Genomic DNA, 22,171 nt, shown 5'->3' on the forward strand with positions numbered 1-22,171 from the left:
CGAGTTGGTCACGTCCTACTTTTCTAATCTGTTCAAGGCAGATAGTACCCTTTGTGTGGATCCAGTGATTAATTTAATTAACACACGGGTTACTGATCAAATGAATGATGGTCTGTGTGCAGAGTTCTCGGATAAGGAGATTGCGGATGCGCTCTTTCAGATTGGACCGTTGAAGGCGCCAGGTCCGGACGGTTTTCCTCCCAGGTTCTTTCAAAGAAACTGGTCTTGCATGCGGACACAGGTGATCGCCGGGGTCAAGGAATTCTTTCGATCGGGAATAATGCCGGAAGGTTCTTTCCTCCCAGGTTCTTTCAAAGAAACCTCCATTGTTCTCATCCCCAAGGTTGAGAATCCAGAGAGGCTCACGGAGTTTAGGCCTATCAGTCTTTGCAACGTCATCTATAAGGTAGTATCTAAGTGCCTGGTTAACCGCTTGCGGCCCATTTTGGATGAGATAATTTCACCGGAGCAAAGCGCCTTTGTCCCCGAGCGGATGATCACTGATAATGCCCTGATAGCATTTGAGTGCTTTCACTCTATTCAGCATGAAAAAGACCCCAACAAAAGTTTTTGTGCTTACAAGTTGGATATGTCTAAAGCGTATGACAGGGTGGACTGGATCTTCTTAGAGCGAATGATGCAAAAGATGGGGTTCGCTCGCCGGTGGGTGGATTGGATTATGACGTGCGTCACCTGAAGGAAATATGCCCTAGAGGCAATAATAAAGTATTATATATTTCCTTATATCATGATAAATATTTATTATTCATGCTAGAATTGTATTAACCAGAAACATAATACATGTGTGAATACATAGACAAACAAAGTGTCACTAGTATGCCTCTACTTGACTAGCTCGTTAATCAAAGATGGTTATGTTTCTTAGCCATAGACATGAGTTGTCATTTGATTAACGGGATCACCTCATTAGGAGAATGACGTGATTGACATGACCCATTACGTTAGCTTAGCATCCGATCGTTTAGTATGTTGCTATTTCTTTCTTCATGACTTATACATGTTTCTATGACTATGAGATTATGCAACTCCCGTTTACCGGAGGAACACTTTGTGTGCTACCAAACGTCATAACGTAAATGGGTGATTATAAAGGTGCTCTACAGGTGTCTCCAAAGGTACTTGTTGGGTTGGCGTATTTCGAGATTAGGATTTGTCACTCCGATTGTCGGAGAGGTATCTCTGGGCCCACTCGGTAATGCACATCACTATAAGCCTTGCAAGCATTGTGACTAATGAGTTAGTTACGGGATGATGTATTACGGAATGAGTAAAGAGACTTGCCGGTAACGAGATTGAACTAGGTATCGAGATTCCGACGATCGAATCTCGGGCAAGTAACATGCCGATGACAAAGGGAACAACGTATGTTGTTATGCGGTCTGACCGATAAAGATCTTCGTAGAATATGTGGGAGCCAATATGGGCATCCAGGTCCCGCTATTGGTTATTGACCGGAGAGGTGTCTCGGTCATGTCTACATAGTTCTCAAACCCGAAGGGTCCGCACGCTTAACGTTATGATGACAGTTTTATTGAGTTTTGATATACCGAAGGAGTTCGGAGTCCCGGATGAGATCGGGGACATGACGAGGAGTCTCGAAATGGCCGAGACGTAAAGATCGATATATTGGACGACTATATTTGGACTTCGGAAAGGTTCCGAGTGATTCGGGTATTTTTCGGAGTACCGGAGAGTTACGGGAATTCGTATTGGGTCTTAATGGGCCATACGGGAAAGGAGAGAAAGACCCCAAAGGGTGGCCGCACCCCTCCCCATGGGCTAGTCCGAATTGGACTAGGGAGGGGGGGGCGCCCCCTTCCTTCTTTCTCCTTCCCCCTTCCCTTCTCCTACTCCCACAAGGAAAAGAGGAGTCCTACTCCCGGTGGGAGTAGGACTCCCCCCCTTTGGCGCGCCTCTTCCCTTGGCCGGCTGCCTCCTCCTTGCTCCTTTATATACGGGGGCAGGGGGGCACCCCATAGAGACTACAATTGATCCTTGAGATCTCTTAGCCGTGTGCGTTGCCCCCCTCCACCAAATTACACCTCGATAATACCGTTGCGGAGCTTAGGCGAAGCCCTGCGTCGGTGGAACATCATCATCGTCACCTCGCCGTCGTGCTGACGAAACTCTCCCTCAACACTCGGCTGGATCGGAGTTCGAGGGACGTCATCGAGCTGAACGTGTGTAGAACTCGGAGGTGCCGTACGTTCGGTACTTGATCGGTCGGATCGTGAAGACGTACGACTACATCAACCGCGTTGTGATAACGCTTCCGCTGTCGGTCTACGAGGGTACGTGGACAACACTCTCCCCTCTCGTTGCTATGCATCACCATGATCTTGCGTGTGCGTAGGATTTTTTTGAAATTACTACGTTCCCCAACAGTGGTATCAGAGCCTGGTTTTATGCGTTGATGCTATGCACGAGTAGAACACAAGTGAGTTGTGGGCGATATAAGTCATACTGCTTACCAGCATGTCATACTTTGGTTCAGCGGTATTGTGAGATGAAGCGGCCCGGACCGACATTACGCGTACGCTTACGCGAGACTGGTTTCACCGTTCGGAGCACTCGTTGCTTAAAGGTGACTAGCGGGTGTCTGTCTCTCTCACTTTAGTTGAACCGAGTGTGGCTACGCCCGGTCCTTGCGAAGGTTAAAACAGCACCAACTTGAAAAACTATCGTTGTGGTTTTGATGCGTAGGTAAGAACGGTTCTTGCTAAGCCCGTAGCAGCCACGTAAAACATGCAACAACAAAGTAGAGGACGTCTAACTTCTTTTTGCAGGGCATGTTGTGATGTGATATGGTCAAGACATGATGTGATATAATGTGTTGTATGAGATGATCATGTTTTGTAACCGAGTTATCGGCAACTGGCAGGAGCCATATGGTTGTCGCTTTATTGTATGAGATGCAATCGCCATGTAATAGTTTTACTTTATCACTAAGCGGTAGCGATAGTTGTAAAAGCAATAAAGTTGGCGAGACGACAACGATACTACGATGGAGATCAAGGTGTCGAGCCGGTGACGATGGTGATCATGACGGTGCTTCGGAGGTGGAGATCACGAGCACGGTGCTTCGGAGATGGAGATCACAAGCACAAGATGATGATGGCCATATCATATCACTTATATTGATTGCATGTGATGTTAATCCTTTATGCATCTTATCTTGCTTTGTTTGACGGTAGCATTATAAGATGATCTCTCACTAAAATTTCAAGACAAAAGTGTTCTCCCTAAGTATGCACCGTTGCGAAAGTTCTTCGTGCTGAGACACCACGTGTTAATTGGGTGTGATAGGCTCTACGTTCAAATACAACGGGTGCAAAACAGTTGCACACGCGGAATACTCAGGTTAAACTTGACGAGCCTAGCATATGTACAGATATGGCCTCGGAACACAGAGACCGAAAGGTCGAGCGTGAATCATATAGTAGATATGATCAACATAGTGATGTTCACCATTGAAACTATTCCATCTCACGTGTTAATCGGACATGGTTTAGTTGCTTTGGATCACGTAATCACTTAGATGATTAGAGGGATGTCTATCTAAGTGGGAGTTCTTAAGTAATATGATTAATTGAACTTAAATTTATCATGAACTTAGTCCTGATAGTATTTTGCAAATTATGTTGTAGATCAATAGCTCGCGTTGTTGCTTCCCTGTTTATTTTTGATATGTTCCTAGAGAAAAATTATGTTGAAAGATGTTAGTAGCAAAGATGCGGATTGGATCCGTGATCTGAGGATTATCCTCATTGCTGCACAGAAAAATTATGTCCTTGATGCACCGCTAGGTGACAGACCTATTGCAGGAGCAGATGCAGACGTTATGAACGTTTGGCTAGCTCAATATGATGACTACTTGATAGTTTAGTGCACCATGCTTAACGGCTTAGAATCGGGACTTCAAAGACGTTTTGAACGTCATGGACCATATGAGATGTTCCAGGAGTTGAAGTTAATATTTCAAGCAAATACCCGAGTTGAGAGATATGAAATCTCCAACAAGTTCTATAGCTAAAAGATGGAGGAGAATCGCTCAACTAGCGAGCATGTGCTCAGATTATCTGGGTACTACAATCGCTTGAATCAAGTGGGAGTTTATCTTCCAGATAAAATAGTGATTGACAGAATTCTCTAGTCACCATCACCAAGTTAGTAGAACTTCGTGATGAACTATAGTATGCAAGGGATGACGAAAGTAATTCCCGAGCTCTTCGTGATGTTGAAATCGACGAAGGTAGAAATCAAGAAAAACATCAAGTGTTGATGGTTGACGAGACCACTAGTTTCAAGAAAAGGGCAAAGGGAAGAAGGGGAACTTCAAGAAGAACGGCAAGCAAGTTGCTACTCAAGTCAAGAAGCCTAAGTCTGGTCCTAAGCCTGAGACTAAGTGCTTCTACTGCAAAGGGACTGGTCACTGGAAGCGGAACTACCCCAACTATTTGGTGGATAAGAAGGATGGCAAAGTGAACAAAGGTATATTGGATATACATGTTATTGATGTGTACTTTACTAGTGTTTATAGCAACCCCTCGGTATTTGATACTGGTTCAGTTGCTAAGAGTAGTAACTCGAAACGGGAGTTGCAGAATAAACAGAGACTAGTAAAAGGAGAGGTGATGATGTGTGTTGGAAGTAGTTCCAAGATTGATATGATCATCATCGCACACTCCATGTACTTTCGGGATTAGTGTTGAAACTAAATAAGTGTTATTTGGTGTTTGCGTTGAAGCATGAATATGATTTGATCATGTTTATTGCAATACGGTTATTCATTTAAGTTAGAGAACAATTGTTGTTCTGTTTAGATGAATAAAAACCTTCTATGGTCATACACACCAACGAAAATGGTTTGTTGGATCTCGATCATAGTGATACACATATTCATAATATTGAAGCCAAAAGATGCAAAGTTAATAATGATAGTGCAACTTATTTGTGGCACTGCAGTTTAGGTCATATTGGTGTAAAGCGCATGAAGAAACTCCATACTGATGGGATTTTGGAATCACTTGATTATGAATCACTTGATGCTTGCGAACCGTGCCTCATGGGCAAGATGACTAAAACGCCGTTCTCCGGTACTATGGAGAGAGCAACAGATTTGTTGGAAATCATACATACAGATGTATGTGGTCCGATGAATATTGAGGCTCGTAGCGGGTATCATTATTTTCTGACCTTCACAGATGATTTGAGCAGATATGGGTATATCTACTTAATGAAACAGAAGTCTGAAACATTTGAAAAGTTCATATAATTTCAGAGTGATGCGGAAAATCATCGTAACAAGAAAATAAAGTTTCTACGATCTGATCGTGGAGAAGAGTATTTGAGTTATGAGTTTGGCCTTCGGTTAAAACAGTGTGAAATAGTTTCACTACTCACGCCACCTGGAACACCACGGTGTAATGGTGTGTCCGAACATCGTAACCGTACTTTATTAGATATGGTGCAGTATATGATGTCTCTTACCAATCTACCACTATCGTTTTGGGGTTATGCATTAGAGACAGCTGCATTCACATTAAATAGGGTACCGTCTAAATCCGTTGAGACGACATCTTATGAACTGTGGTTTGGTAAGAAACCAAAGTTGTCGTTTCTTAAAGTTTGGGGTTGCGATGCTTATGTGAAAAAGTTTCATCCTGATAACCTCAAACCTAAATCGGAGAAATGTGTCTTCATAGGATACCCAAAGGAGACAGTTGGGTACACCTTCTATCACAGATCCGAAGGCAAGACATTCGTTGCTTTGTATGGATTCTTTCTAGAGAAGGAGTTTCTCTCGAAAGATGTGAGTGGGAGGAAAGTAGAACTTGATGAGGTAACTGTACCTGCTCCCTTATTGGAAAGTAGTTCATCACAGAAATCTGTTCCTGTGACTCCTACACCAATTAGTGAGGAAGTTAATGATGATGATCATGTAACTTTAGATCAAGTTACTACCAAACCTCGTAGGTAAAGCAGAGTAAGATCCGCACCAGAGTGGTACGGTAATCCTCTTCTGGAGGTTATGTTACTAGACCATGTCGAACCTACGAACTATGAGGAAGCGATGATGAGCCCAGATTCCGCAAAATGGCTTGAGGCCATGAAATCTGAGATGAGATCCATGTATAAGAACAAAGTATGGACTTTGATTGACTTGCCCAATGATCGGCGAGCCATTGAGAATAAATGGATCTTCAAGAGGAAGACGGATGTTGATAGTAGTGTCACTATCTACAAAGCTAGAATTGTCGCAAAAAGGTTTTCGACAAGTTCAAGATGTTGACTACGATGAGAGTTTCTCACTCGTATCTATGCTTAAGTCTGTCTAAATCATGTTAGCAATTGCCGCATTTTATGAAATATGGCAAATGGATAAACAAAACTACATTCCTTGATGGATTTATTAAAGAAGAGTTGTATATGATGCAACAAGAAGGTTTTGTCAATCCTAAAGGTGCTAACAAAATATGCAAGCTCCACCGATCCATCTATGGACTGGTGCAAGCATCTCGGAGTTGGAATATACACTTTGATAAGTTTATCAAAGAATATAGTGTTATACAGACTTGCGGTGAAGACTGTATTTACAAGAAAGTGAGTGGGAGCACTACAGCATTTCTGATAAGTATATGTGATTGACATATTGTTGATCGGAAATAATGTAGAATTATTCTGCAAAGCATAAAGGAGTGTTTGAAAGAAGTTTTTCAAAGATAGACCTCGGTGAAGCTGCTTACATATTGAGCATCAAGATCTATATAGATAGATCAAAACGCTTGATAAGTTTTTTCAATGAGTACATACCTTAACAAGATTTTGAAGTAGTTCAAAATAGAACAGTCAAAGAAAGAGTTCTTGCCTGTGTTACAAGGTGTGAAATTGAGTAAGACTCAAAGCCCGACCACGGCAGAAGATAGAAAGAGAATGAAAGTCATTCCCTATGCCTTGGCCATAGGTTCTATAAAGTATGCCATGCTGTGTACCAGATCTATTGTATACCCTACACTGATTTTGGCAAGGGAGTACAATAGTGATCTAGGAGTAGATCACTGGACAGCGGTCAAAATTATACTTAGTGGAATAAGGATATGTTTCTCGATTATGGAAGTGACAAAAGGTTCATCGTAAAGGGTTACGTTGATGCAAGTTTTGACACTAAATCTAGATGACTCTAAGTCTCGGTCTAGATACATATTGAAAGTTGGAGCAATTAGCTAGAGTAGCTCCGTGCAGAGCATTGTAGACATAGAAATTTGCAAAATACTTATGGATCTGGATGTGACAGACCCGTTGACTAAAATTATCTCACAATCAAAACATGATCACACCTTAGTACTCTTTGGGTGTTAATCACATAGCGATGTGAACTAGATTATTGACTCTAGTAAACCCTTTGAGTGTTGGTCACATAGAGATGTGAACTATGGGTGTTAATCACATGGTGATGTGAATTATTGATGTTAAATCACATGGCGATGTGAACTAGATTATTGACTCTAGTGCAAGTGGGAGACTGAAGGAAATATGCCCTAGAGGCAATAATAAAGTATTATATATTTCCTTATATCATGATAAATGTTTATTATTCATGCTAGAATTGTATTAACCGGAAACATAATACATGTGTGAATACATAGACAAACAAAGTGTCACTAGTATGCCTCTACTTGACTAGCTCGTTAATCAAAGATGGTTATGTTTCCTAGCCATAGACATGAGTTGTCATTTGATTAACGGGATCACCTCATTAGGAGAATGACGTGATTGACATGACCCATTACGTTACCTTAGCACCCGATCGTTTAGTATGTTGCTATTTCTTTCTTCATGACTTATACATGTTTCTATGACTATGAGATTATGCAACTCCCGTTTACCGGAGGAACACTTTGTGTGCTACCAAACGTCACAACGTAAATGGGTGATTATAAAGGTGCTCTACAGGTGTCTCCAAAGGTACTTGTTGGGTTGGCGTATTTCGAGATTAGGATTTGTCACTCCGATTGTCGGAGAGGTATCTCTGGGCCCACTCGGTAATGCACATCACTATAAGCCTTGCAAGCATTGTGACTAATGAGTTAGTTACGGGATGATGTATTACGGAATGAGTAAAGAGACTTGCCGGTAACGAGATTGAACTAGGTATCGAGATTCCGACGATCGAATCTCGGGCAAGTAACATGCCGATGACAAAGGGAACAACGTATGTTGTTATGCGGTCTGACCGATAAAGATCTTCGTAGAATATGTGGGAGCCAATATGGGCATCCAGGTCCCGCTATTGGTTATTGACCGGAGAGGTGTCTCGGTCATGTCTACATAGTTCTCAAACCCGAAGGGTCCGCACGCTTAACGTTATGATGACAGTTTTATTGAGTTTTGATGTACCGAAGGAGTTCGGAGTCCCGGATGAGATCGGGAACATGACGAGGAGTCTCGAAATGGCCGAGACGTAAAGATCGGTATATTGGACGAATATATTTGGACTTCGGAAAGGTTCCGAGTGATTCGGGTATTTTTCGGAGTACCGGAGAGTTACGGGAATTCGTATTGGGTCTTAATGGGCCATATGGGAAAGGAGAGAAAGACCCCAAAGGGTGGCCGCACCCCTCCCCATGGGCTAGTCCGAATTGGACTAGGGAGGGGGGGCGCCCCCTTCCTTCTTTCTCCTTCCCCCTTCCCTTCTCCTACTCCCACAAGGAAAAGAGGAGTCCTACTCCCGGTGGGAGTAGGACTCCCCCCCTTTGGCGCGCCTCTTCCCTTGGCCGGCTGCCTCCTCCTTGCTCCTTTATATACGGGGGCAGGGGGGCACCCCATAGAGACAACAATTGATCCTTGAGATCTCTTAGCCGTGTGCGGTGCCCCCCTCCACCAAATTACACCTCGATAATACCGTTGCGGAGCTTAGGCGAAGCCCTGCGTCGGTGCAACATCATCATCGTCACCACGCCGTCGTGCTGACGAAACTCTCCCTCAACACTCGGCTGGATCGGAGTTCGAGGGACGTCATCGAGCTGAACGTGTGTAGAACTCGGAGGTGCCGTACGTTCGGTACTTGATCGGTCGGATCGTGAAGACGTACGACTACATCAACCGCGTTGTGATAACGCTTCCGCTGTCGGTCTACGAGGGTACGTGGACAACACTCTCCCCTCTCGTTGCTATGCATCACCATGATCTTGCGTGTGCGTAGGATTTTTTTTGAAATTACTACGTTCCCCAACATCACCTCGGTGAGATACACTGTTAAATTTAATGGAACCCTCTTGGATTCGTTTGCACCGTCGCGAGGGCTACGGCAAGGTGATCCACTCTCCCCTTTTTTGTTCCTACTGGTGGCTGATGGTTTGTCTGCTTTGTTGAAAGATGCTGAAGAAAAGGGGGAATATACACCTTTGAAAGTTTGTCGACGAGCTCCAGGCGTGTCACACTTGCTTTTTGCAGATGATACCCTATTATTTTTTAATGCAAAGGAGGAGCAAGCAAAAAAGGTATATGAGGTTCTCACTGTGTATGAACGGGCAACAGGACAATGCATTAACCCAGCTAAATGCAGTATACTTTTGGCAATTCGTGTACCATGGAGGACCAGGAAAGGGTCCGCTCTGTACTGAATGTGAATGTTCTGGACTTTGAGGACAAGTATTTGGGCCTTCCAACACCTGATGGCCGTATGTCGCGAGGTAAATTTCAGAATTTGCAATCCAGGCTACTGAAAAGAATCATCGCATGGGGACTCTCGCTGGTAAGGAAACGATGATAAAAGTTGTTGCACATGCCATCCCAACTTATATCATGGGTGTTTTCAAGCTTCCTATGTCCGTATGTGATGATCTGAATAGGATGGTGCGGAACTTTTGGTGGGGCTCTTCGGAAGGGAAGAGGAAAACACATTGGCTGGCTTGGCCCAAAATTTTGGCACATAAGATGAAGGGCGGTCTGGGCTTCAGAGACTTCCGCCTGTTCAACCAGGCCCTGCTTGCCAGGCAGGCGTGGCGTTTACTCACTAATCCTAATAGTTTATGTGCACAGGTGCTTAAGGCTCGCTACTATCCGGAGGGTCGCCTTGAAGATACTGTCTTCTCGGGGAACGCCTCCCCTACATGGCAGGGCATCCAACACGGCCTTGAGCTCTTGAAGAAGGGCATCGTGTGGCGTGTCGGTGATGGACATAACATCCGCATTTGGCGTGATCGTTGGCTGCCTACCGAGCCATCGCGCCAGCCCATTACCCAGCAAGGAACCTGCCGGCTCAGGAGAGTTGCCGAGCTCCTTGACGAGGCAGGCAACTGGCGTATGGACCTTCTCCGTCGCCACTTCCTCCCTCCGGACGTTGACTCTATCAGCAGCATCCGCACATCGCCTCGCGCCACCGACGACATCATCGCATGGGCGCCTGACAGGAACGGTATCTTCACCGTTCGATCCGCCTACCACCTAGCCATGGACGAGCGCGAACGTCCATTGGCAACTGCTACGAGCAGGGCACCGGATGGTCATCGCACCATCTGGAAGATCATATGGGGGTGCCCTGCTCCCCCAAAGGTACATGTGTTCGCATGGAGAATTGTAACCAACTCGCTGGCTACCTGGGCTAACAAGTTTTCTCGCCACCTTGAGCTTACTAACATATGTCCCCTCTGTGGTGTGGAACGAGAGGACGGCTTCCACGCGATGTGCAGGTGCCCACTTGCCAGGGACCTTTGGCGAGCCATGGAGAAAGATTGGCCGATCCCCAAGGTGGACACCATAGAGAATGATGGGCCAGAGTGGCTCTTCACGCTTCTGAACCCTCTATCGGACACGACGCGTATGGTCGTCCTCATGATCATGTGGCGGGTGTGGTACATCCGCAATGAAATTACCCACGACAAGGCTCCTCCGCCCACAGAAGCATCCATGCATTTTCTTCACGTGTACATCACGTCTTTGCTAAGCATCCACCAATTCCCACATGCAGACTTGGTGAAAGGTAAAATGGTTGTGCATGAAGTTGGCCGGCCTATACATGCAAGCAGTGTGAAGGAGCCAATGCTTCAATGGGTACCCCCACCATCCGGCTAGACAAAGCTCAACACCGACGGAAGTTTTGTCCAGGCCACAGGTGCAGCAGGTGGTGGTATGGTCCTGAGAAATGAAAAAGGAGAGCTCATCTTCACAGCATGCAAGCAGTTGTTTACATGTAATAATAGCCTCCAAGCGGAGTTGGAAGCATGCATGGAGGGACTGCAACTGGCCTTGCACCGTACAAACATGCCCATCTTGGTGGAGTTGGACAGTACTGAAGCGGTCTCGATGCTGTCAGCACAGTCGGCGAATCACTCACAAGTTCGAGCGCTAGTCGAGGAAATACGTGGAATAGTAGCTGTTGAATCAAGGGAGATTTCCTTTTCTCATATTAGTAGATCACAAAATAATGTCAGTCACGCGCTCGCCGCGTATGGGCGTAGTGCCCCGCGCACGGCTGTTTGGTTGCGATCGGGATTAGACTGCATTGTAAACCTTTCAGAGGCTGAGAAGCCTCATTGAGTTAATGAAATCTTCCTTTATCCCGCAAAAAAAAACTTTGGACAAGGTTTGCACCTGCAGCAACAGATATAGTTACCAATCATCCTAGAGCTGAAGCCAATTGCGTCATTTCATTGGATATGGACTCTGGAAAGGATTGATATCTTGCACACTTATAGTTTACTTTCTGTTGAAGAATCATTAATTTGACCTAGTTGGTCTTATGGTATACCTCAGGGAGGAAATCTGTTGACTCCGCTATTGATGTCTCCATAAGCACCTTTACCGCCACTTCATCAGCATTTTCCATTGTGCCATGATAAACAGTACCAAAACCTCATTTTCCAACTATTGAATGGACGTCATTAGTTATGTGCTCTAGCTCTGCGTAGGTGAACCTTCTGATGTCAATATGTAGGGGAGTCTCCTCTTCATACATAGCATAATCCTCAGTGTCTCCTGACATCCCCGCAGAGTCAAAAAGTAGTGTGTTACGTGAAAGTTTGGTGGGAAGCTGCAGTTTAATTTCTACCACCTATTCCATTGATGAAAGGGGATTTAAGAGCAAAATGTATTGTTTTACCTTTCCAGCACAATTTCCAGAGTATGCACATCACTTCTAGGAGGGATACAAGTACTACAGGAACTATCACTGCGATGACCATGGTAGATTAGGTGCTCTTCTTATTTGAACAGTACGTATCTTTGACTTTTGAGCATACGGGATTGCCTTCTAACCTAGTGGCACCATTACAGAACATATAGAAAAAAATGAACACATAAGATGTTAGCTACAACAGATCTACAAAATTATGATTAGAAGATGCCTCCATTTTCTAACACGACTAACATGCTAAACATGTATGCACTCTGAACGAATAAACTTCATGGTTTGTCATCTATGCATTCTAAAAGAAGAAACTTCATGGTTTGTAAATCATGTGCAGTTACTAACACTAGTAGAAAAAGAGGCTTCCATACGCCCCCATTAGTCCCTAAAATAATCGAACCGCGACAAAAGGGGTCTTTAGTCGCGGTTCGGGAGGAGACCCGCGACCAACTATCTGGGCCCAGCGCGCTCGGTCGACAGCTGGCGGACGGGAGGGGCTTTAGTCCCGGTTGGCCTGGCCAACCGGGACTAAAGGGCCTCAGGCTGGCCCGAAGGCCTTTAGTCGCGGTTGGCCAGGCCAACCGGGACTAAAGGCCCATCCCTATATATAGGACTCAGCTCACTTCACTTAGCCACAATTCAGAAGGGGGGTGGTGGGTTTGCTTTTGGTTCCTCCTATGCACACAAGGTGTTTGATGAAATGCCCGAGAGCATGAAACAAACATGATATGAAGTGTCCGAGCCACACTTGAGCTTTCTCATTTATTTTTCCTCCGCGATCGCGGTTAGCAACTTGAACCTTTCATGTGTCATTGATAAAATATGCATGTGTGTAGTTCATTGTTTAATTTGTATTATTTCTAGCTAGTTAGTTTAACAAATGCATGATGGTTAATTATATACTTTATATAATAATAATGCAGATGAATCGGCAATGGATGTACGGTCCCCGACTCTCCGGCGAGTTCACTACGGGTTTGAAAGATTTCCTCGTAGTGGCAAATGCGAACAAGCAGCGAGGTTTTATTATCTGTCCATGTGCTGTCTGTAAGAATCAGAAGGGTTACTCCTCCTCAAGAGACGTTCACATGCACCTGCTTCGGCACGGTTTCATGCGAAGCTATAATTGTTGGACCAAGCATGGAGAAAGAGGGGTTAGAATGGAAGAAGATGAAGAAGGGGATGATATCGATGACAACTATCATGATCATTTCGGTGATACTTTCATGGAGGATGATGCTGAAGGTGGGGAAGGGTTAGGTGAAGGTGAAGAAGAGGCACATGATGAGCCCGCTGATGATCTTGGTCGGACCATTGCTGATGCACGGAGACGCTGCGAAACTGACAAGGAGAGGGAGAATTTGGATCGCATGTTAGAGGATCACAAAAAGTCGTTGTATCCAGGATGCGATAATAGTCTGAAAAAGCTGGGCTGCACACTGGATTTGCTAAAATGGAAGGCACAGGAAGGTGTAGCTGACTCATCATTTGAAAATTTGCTGAAAATGTTGAAGAATATGTTTCCGAAGAATAACGAGTTGCCCGCCAGTACGTACGAAGCAAAGAAGGTTGTCTGCCCTCTAGGTTTAGAGGTTCTGAAGATACATGCATGCATTAACGACTGCATCCTCTACCGCGGTGAATACGAGAATTTGAATGAATGCCATGTATGCACTGCATTGCGTTATAAGATCAGAGGCGATGACCCTGGTGACGATGTTGAGGGCGAGAAACCCAGGAAGAGGGTTCCCGCCAAGGTGATGTGGTATGCTCCTATAATACCATGGTTGAAACGTCTGTTCAGGAACAAAAAGCATGCCAAGTCGTTGCGATGGCACAAAGAGGACCGTAAGTCCGACGGGGAGTTGAGACACACCGCTGATGGAACGCAATGGAGAAAGATCGACAGAGTGTTCAAAGATTTTGCAGCTGACGCAAGGAACATAAGATTTGGTCTAAGTACTGATGGCATGAATCCTTTTGGCGAGCAGAGCTCCAGCCATAGCACCTGGCCCGTGACTCTATGCATCTACAACCTTCCTCCTTGGTTGTGCATGAAGCGGAAGTTCATTATGATGCCAGTGCTCATCCAAGGTCCAAAGCAACCCGGGAACGACATCGATGTGTACCTAAGGCCATTAGTTGATGAACTTTTACAGTTGTGGGGCAGACCTGGTGTACGTGTCTGGGATGAGCACAAAGAAGAGGAATTTGACCTACGAGCGTTGCTTTTTGTAACCATCAACGATTGGCCTGCTCTCAGTAACCTTTCAGGACAGACAAATAAGGGATACAATGCATGCACGCACTGCTTACATGAGACTGAAAGTGTACGTTTGGGTAATTGTAAGAAGAACGTGTACCTGGGTCATCGTCGATTTCTTCCCCGAAATCATAACGTAAGAAAGAAAGGCAAGCATTTCAACGGCAAGGCAGATCACCGGCCGAAGCCTGCGGAACGTACTGGTGCTGAGATATTTGATATGGTCAAGGATTTGAAAGTCATCTTTGGAAAGGGTCCTGGCGGACAATCAGTTCCGCGGGGAGTTGACGGGCACGCACCCATGTGGAAGAAGAAATCTATATTTTGGGAGCTAGAATATTGGAAAGTCCTAGATGTCCGCTCTGCAATCGACGTGATGCATGTTACGAAGAATATTTGCGTGAACCTGCTAAGCTTCTTGGGCATGTATGGGAAGACAAATGATACAAAGGAAGCACGGCAGGACCAGCAACTTTTGAAAGACCCAGATGACCGGCATCCGGAATGGTTTCAAGGTCGTGCCAGCTACGCTCTTACCAAAGAAGAGAAGGTCATTTTTTTGAATGCCTGAGCAGTATGAAGGTCCCGTCTGGCTTCTCGTCGAATATAAAGGGAATAATAAACATGGCGGACAAAAAGTTCCTAAACCTGAAGTCTCACGACTGCCACGTGATTATGACGCAATTGCTTCCGATTGCTTTGAGGGGGCTCCTACCGGAAAATGTTCGAGTAGCCATTGTGAAGCTATGTGCATTCCTCAATGCAATCTCTCAGAAGGTAATCAATCCAGAAGATCTACCACGGTTACAGAAACGATGTGGTCCAATGCCTTGTCAGTTTCGAGTTGGTGTTCCCACCATCCTTCTTCGATATTATGACGCACCTCCTGCTCCACCTAGTCGAAGAGATTTCCATTCTCGGTCCTGTATTTCTACACAATATGTTCCCCTTTGAGAGGTTCATGGGAGTATTAAAGAAATATGTTCGTAACCGTGCTAGGCCAGAAGGAAGCATCGTCAAGGGCTATGGAAATGAGGAGGTAATTGAGTTCTGTATTGACTATGTTCCTGACCTTAAGCCGATTGGTATTCCTCAATCGCGGCACGAGGGGAGACTAAGTGGAAAAGGCACGATCGGAAGGAAATCAACGATATGTATGGACGGTCATTCTATGACTGAAGCACACCACACAGTTCTGCAAAATTCCAGCTTGGTGGCTCCGTACTTCGAGCAACACAAGAATATTTTACGCTCGGACAACCCGGGGAAGCCTGAATCCTGGATTAGAAAGGCCCACATGGAGACTTTCGGCAGTTGGTTGCGAAAACATTTAATGAATGACAATGATGTTGGAGATCAGCTGTACATGTTGGCCAAGACACCATCTTCGACTATAACGACTTTCCAAGGGTACGAGATAAATGGGAATACATTTTACACCATCGCCCAAGATAAAAAGAGCACCAACCAAAACAGTGGTGTCCGCTTTGATGCAGCAACCGAGAATGGGCAAAAGGTCACATATTATGGTTACATAGAGGAGATATGGGAACTTGACTATGGACCCTCCTTTAAGGTCCCTTTGTTCCGGTGCAAATGGTTCAAGCTAACAGGAGGTGGGGTAAAGGTGGACGAGCAATACGGAATGACAATGGTGGATTTCAACAATCTTGGTTACCTTGACGAACCATTCGTCCTTGCCAAAGATGTCGCTCAGGTTTTTTATTTGAAGGACATGAGTAGCAAACCGAGGAAACGGAAAGATAAGAAAACGATCAGTACATCATGCGATGATCCAAAGCGCCACATTGTTCTTTCAGGGAAAAGAAACATCGTGGGAGTGGAGGACAAGACAGACATGTCAGAAGATTATAATATGTTTGGTGAAATTCCGCCCTTCAAAGTGAACACTGACCCAAGCATTAAGTTAAATGATGAGGATGCTCCATGGATACGGCACAATCGTAAGCAAGCAGGGACACAAGGGAAGAATTGATGTGTAATAATTTATTGTACCAAACTTTGTTGAATGGATCATGTGAATTAAAACGTACGATGGCGAATCCGGATGATTTGTATTTGGTCGATGAACTGAATGATGTATCAAACCTTTTGTCAAACCTTCAAGGGATCGAGGATGTAGAACAAAACAATCGGTCTGAATTTTTAAAATGAATTAGTTTTATTTTTCTGGATTTTTATATATTATTTGTATTTTTAAGATTTTAAAATGAATTAGTTTTATTTTTTTGAATTTTTTGATATATTATTTCTATTTTTAAGATTTTAAAATGAATTAGTTTTATTTTTCTGAATTTTTTGATATATTATTTGTATTTTTAAGATTTTCAAATGAATTAGTTTTATTTTTTTGAATTTTTTGATATATTATTTCTATTTTTAAGATTTTAAAATGAATTAGTTTTATTTTTCTGAATTTTTTGATATATTATTTGTATTTTTAAGATTTTCAAATGAATTAGTTTTATTTTTTTGAATTTTTTGATATATTATTTCTATTTTTAAGATTTTAAAATGAATTAGTTTTATTTTTCTGAATTTTTTATATATTATTTGTATTTTTAAGATTTTAAAATGAAAAGTATATGAAAAAGGACCTTTAGTCGCGGTTCGTGACACGAACCGCGACTAAAGGCTCTTTCCGCGCGGGAACGAAAGCGGCGCGAAAGAACCTTTAGTCCGGGGACACCAACCGCGACTAAAGGTCCCCTTAGCCGGACTAAGGGTACCTTTAGTCGCGGTTGGTGTCCCCAACCGGGACTAATGCTCTGTCTATATATACAGCACTTAGTAAATTTTCCCCCACCTCCCATTCTCCTCTCGACGCCGACGCCCTGCCCCGACGCCGCTAGGCTACTGCCCCGATGCCGATCGACGCCAACGCCCTGCCCCGACGCCGATCGACGCCGACGCCCCAAGTGAGCTCTGCCCCCACTTCCCCTGCCCTACGCCGCCGCCCTTGCCCTGCACTGCCGCCGCCGCCCCTGCCCTGCCCTGCACGCCGCCGACACCGCTGCCCCTGCCCCTGCGCGCCGCCGCCGCTGCCCCTGCCCCTGCGCCTCGCCGCCGCTGCCCCTGCCCCTGCGCGCCGCCACCGCTGCCCCTGCCCCTGCACTGCGCGCCGCCACCGCTGCCCCTGCCCCTGAGCGCCGCGCCGCCGCCGCTGCCCCCGCCCCTGCCCTGCCCTGCGCGCCGCCGCCACCGCTGCCCCTGCCCCTGCGCGCCGCCGCCGCTGCCCCTGCCCCTGCGCGCCGCTCCCGCTGCCCCTGCCCCTCCGCCTCCCGCCGCCGCCTGCCGTCCTCCACAGGAAAGAGAGAGTAGAGAGGAAAAAGAAAAGGAAAAAGAAAAGGAAAGAGAGAAGGAAAAAGAAAAGGAAAAAGAAAAGGAAAGAGAGAGCAGAGAGGAAAAAGAAAAGGAAAAAGAAAAGGAAAGAGAGAGCAGAGAGGAAAAAGAAAAGGAAAAAGAAGAGGAAAAGGAAAAAGAAAAGGAAATTTATTTGGGAATAATTGTATAAATCATTAAATTTGAGCGACGGCGGAGGAAAAAGAAAAGGAAAAAGAAAAGGAAAGAGAGAGCAGAGAGGAAAAAGAAAAGGAAAAAGAAAAGGAAATTTATTTGGGAATAATTGTATAAATCATTAAATTTGAGCGGCGGCGGAGGAAAAAGAAAAGGAAAAACAAAAGGAAAAACAAAAACTTCTATGCAAATTAGTGCTCAATAAAAAACTGAAAAGGAAAAAGAAAAGGAAAGAGAGAGCGGAGAGGAAAAAGAAAAGGAAAAAGAAAAGGAAATTTATTTGGGAATAATTGTATAAATTTGACCAAAAAACATCAATTTTATTTTTTAATAGCTCTTAATCATTCAACCGTCGCTGCTCCTCCTCTATGTCCCCTTAATCTTAATTTTTAATTGCAGGAGTGACATATGGCGGACGATAGAGCCGAGCCGCTTAGGGATCCGGAGGCTGAACGTTATTTAATGGGCATCATAAACAACGAGATTCCTTATGCGCCGGGCTCAGAATATGAGCAAGAAGAGGATGTAGTCTCTTCTTTTCTGAACCTTGACGGTGGAACAGACATTGTCGATGATCAAGAAGGTGAAGGAACGGACATTGTCGACGGAGGTCAACCGTCAACAAACGACGATCTTGAATTGCAAGTAGCAACCACCTCCGGCGAGGTATATATATACATTGAGCCTCTCGTGATACAAACTTACTGAAATGTGAATACATATGTATTAACGCGCGCGACTCTCTTTCTTTTTTTAGCCCTCGGCCGGATCGAGTACGACAAAGCGTGGCAAATCCAAGGCGATGAAAACAGGAGAAACATATGCCATTGATTTTGTCAGTGACACCGGCAAGCCCCTACAGCACACCTCAAAGTTTATCAACCAATGCGGAGTCGTTGTTAGAGACAACGTCCCGATCACCGTCCAGGAATGGAAGGAGCCAAAGAAGGCACGTCTTGGTTTCAGTTTTGTCGACAAGAGAACGAAAAAGGATTGCTGGAGAAAGCTTATGGAACATTTCATTCTACCTCCGGAATACAACAAAGTCGATGAATTCGGTAACGAGGTTCTGGGTGGACGTGAGAGGAGGAGGCTAGTTAAAGAGTTCGCTCTTCAGAAGATGGGCGAAGCATTCCGGAACTTCAAGAAAAATTTAACCCGTGACTATGTCAACAAGGGCAAGACTCCGGATTTCAATGGACAACATGAGAAACTGAAAGATGATTGGCCAGAATTTGTGAGGCAAAAGAAATCGGAGCATTTCAAGGAAATATCGAAAAAAATAAGGATAATGCGAGTAAGAAAAAGTTCCATCATATTATGGGGCCAGGAGGATACCGCCTTTCGGAGCCTAAGTGGCAGAAGATGGAGGAGGACCTGAGGGTGCGAGGAATCCCTCTAGGTACAGAGGGATGGGACCCAAGGGCCAAAAGCTGGTGGTACGGGCATGGGGGATCGCTAGACCCGGAGACAGGGGTGTGTGTTCACCGGAAGAAAAAGTTTGCTCCCACCCAAGCCCTTATTGACGCAATGACCCAAGCTCAAGAGGGCTTGATCAAGTTCAACAGAGAGAAAGACGCACTGACAACAGCCCTCGGGAATGATGAACACGGAGGACGTGTACGAGGCAAAGGCAGAATTCCGTGGAAAGTAGGGTTTTCCCAGGACAATGACCCGTACTGTTACAGAAGCCGTAAGAGAAAGACGGACGGGATGCAGATCTTTTGGCGAAGTTTGCATCGGAACTCCATGAGTTGAAGCAGACCGTGCATGAACTAGTAAAAGAAAAATCGGCTGCAGGGCCGCATGAAGATCATGAAGCGGATCGCGGAAGCCAGCAGCGGAGAAGTAGCGTGGCTTCCACGGATGCCCCGCCTGGTGCTAATGCACCGATGATCGAGATTCGTGCACCGGAGCCTCACTACCCCGTGGATGATGTAAAGGAGATGAAAGAATGTGATCTGCATTATCCCGTGGGGAACGTTTCCACGAAGGTAGCTACCGGCAGTGCTTTACCCTGTACACCTGGAGCATTCTGTTGGGGAACGTAGCAGAAATTCAAAATTTTCTACGCATCACCAAGATCAATCTATGGAGTAATCTAGCAACAAGGGGAAGGGGAGTGAATCTACATACCCTTGTAGATCGCGATGCGGAAGTGTTGCAAGAACGCGGATGAGGGAGTCGTACTCGTAGCGATTCACATCGCGGTTGATTCCGATCTAAGCACCGAAAGTACGGTGCCTCCGCGTTCAACACACGTGCAGCCCGGTGACGTCTCCCACGCCTTGATCCAGCAAGGAGAGAGGGAGAGGTTGGGAAAGACTCCATCCAGCAGCAACACGACGGCATGGTGGTGGTGGAGGAGCGTGGCAATCCCGCAGGGCTTCGCCAAGCACCGCGGGAGAGGAGGAGGAGGGAGAGGGGTAGGGCTGCACCAAAAGGAGACGTTCTCATGTCTATGGCAGCCCAAAACCTCAATATATATAGGGGAGGGGGAGGGCTGCGCCCCCATCTAGGGTTTCCCCCCTCAAGGGGTGCGGCTAGCCCTAGATGGGGCTTGGGGGGCGGCCAAATGGGGAGGAGTGCCTCCCAAGTCAAGTGGAGGCCCTCCCCCTTAGGGTTTCCCCTCTCCCATGCGCATGGGCCTTGGGGGGCTGGTTCCCCTGGCCCATTAAGGCTAGGGCGCCCCCTTACAGCCCATGCTACTGTATTGGACGTGGTGGAACATTTTCCGGACCTCCGGACCCCTCCGGAATCCTCCGGAATCTTCTGGAAGCTTCCCGGTACAATACCGAAAAAACCCAAACTTTTCCCGGAACCCGAACAACAACTTTCCATATATAAATCTTTACCTCCGGACCATTCCGGAACTCCTCGTGACGTCCGGGATCTCATCCGGGACTCCGAACAACATTAGGTAACCACGTACATGCTTTCCCTATAACCCTAGCGTCATCGAACCTTAAGTGTGTAGACCCTACGGGTTCGGGAACCATGCAGACATGACCGAGACGTTCTCCGGTCAATAACCAACAGCGGGATCTGGATACCCATGTTGGCTCCCACATGTTCCACGATGATCTCATCGGATGAACCACGATGTCGGGGATTCAATCAATCCCGTATTCAATTCCCTTTGTCCATCGGTATGTTACTTGCCCGAGATTCGATCGTCGGTATCCCTATACCTTGTTCAATCTCGTTACCGGCAAGTCTCTTTACTCGTTCCGTAACTCACATCATCCCGTGATCAACTCCTTGGTCACATTGTGCACATTATGATGATGTCCTACCGAGTGGGCCCAGAGATACCTCTCCGTTTACACGGAGTGACAAATCCCAGTCTCGATTCGTGCCAACCCAACAGACACTTTCGGAGATACCCGTAGTGCACCTTTATAGCCACCCAGTTACGTTGTGACGTTTGGCACACCCAAAGCATTCCTACGGTATCCGGGAGTTGCACAATCTCATGGTCTAAGGAAGTGATACTTGACATTAGAAAAGCTCTGAGCAAACGAACTACACGATCTTGTGCTAGGCTTAGGATTGGGTCTTGTCCATCACATCATTCTCCTAATGATGTGATCCCGTTATCAACGACATCCAATGTCCATGGTCAGGAAACCGTAACCATCTATTGATCAACGAGCTAGTCAACTAGAGGCTTACTAGGGACATGGTGTTGTCTATGTATCCACACATGTATCTGAGTTTCCTATCAATACAATTCTAGCATGGATAATAAACGATTATCATGAACAAGGAAATATAATAATAACCTATTTATTATTGCCTCTAGGGCATATTTCCAACAGTCTCCCACTTGCACTAGAGTCAATAATCTAGTTCACATCACCATGTGATTAACACTGACAGGTCACATCACCATGTGACCAACATCCAAGAGTTTACTAGAGTCAACAATCTAGTTCACATCTCTATGTGATTAACACTCAATGAGTTCTGGTTTGATCATGTTATGCTTGTGAGAGAGGTTATTAGTCAACGGGTCTGAACCTTTCAGATCTGTGTGTGCTTTACGAATATCTATGTCATCTTGTGGATGCTACCACGCGCTATTTGGAGCCATTTCAAATAATTGCTCTACTATACGAATCCGGTTTACTACTCAGAGTCATCCGGATTAGTGTCAAAGTTCGCATCGACGTAACCCTTTACGACGAACTCCTTTCACCTCCATAATCGAGAAAATTCCT

The 22,171-nt window shown here is 45.5% G+C and overlaps 1 pseudogene; it reads right to left on the bottom strand.

The window, feature by feature from the left end:
• The window catches only part of LOC123076350 (probable LRR receptor-like serine/threonine-protein kinase At1g51810), a 57,122-nt pseudogene that overhangs the window by 18,805 nt on the left and 16,146 nt on the right, over window positions 1-22,171 (bottom strand).

The sequence above is a fragment of the Triticum aestivum genome, chromosome 3D (assembly GCF_018294505.1).
Source record: "Triticum aestivum cultivar Chinese Spring chromosome 3D, IWGSC CS RefSeq v2.1, whole genome shotgun sequence".
Classification (NCBI taxonomy): Eukaryota; Viridiplantae; Streptophyta; class Magnoliopsida; order Poales; family Poaceae; genus Triticum; species Triticum aestivum.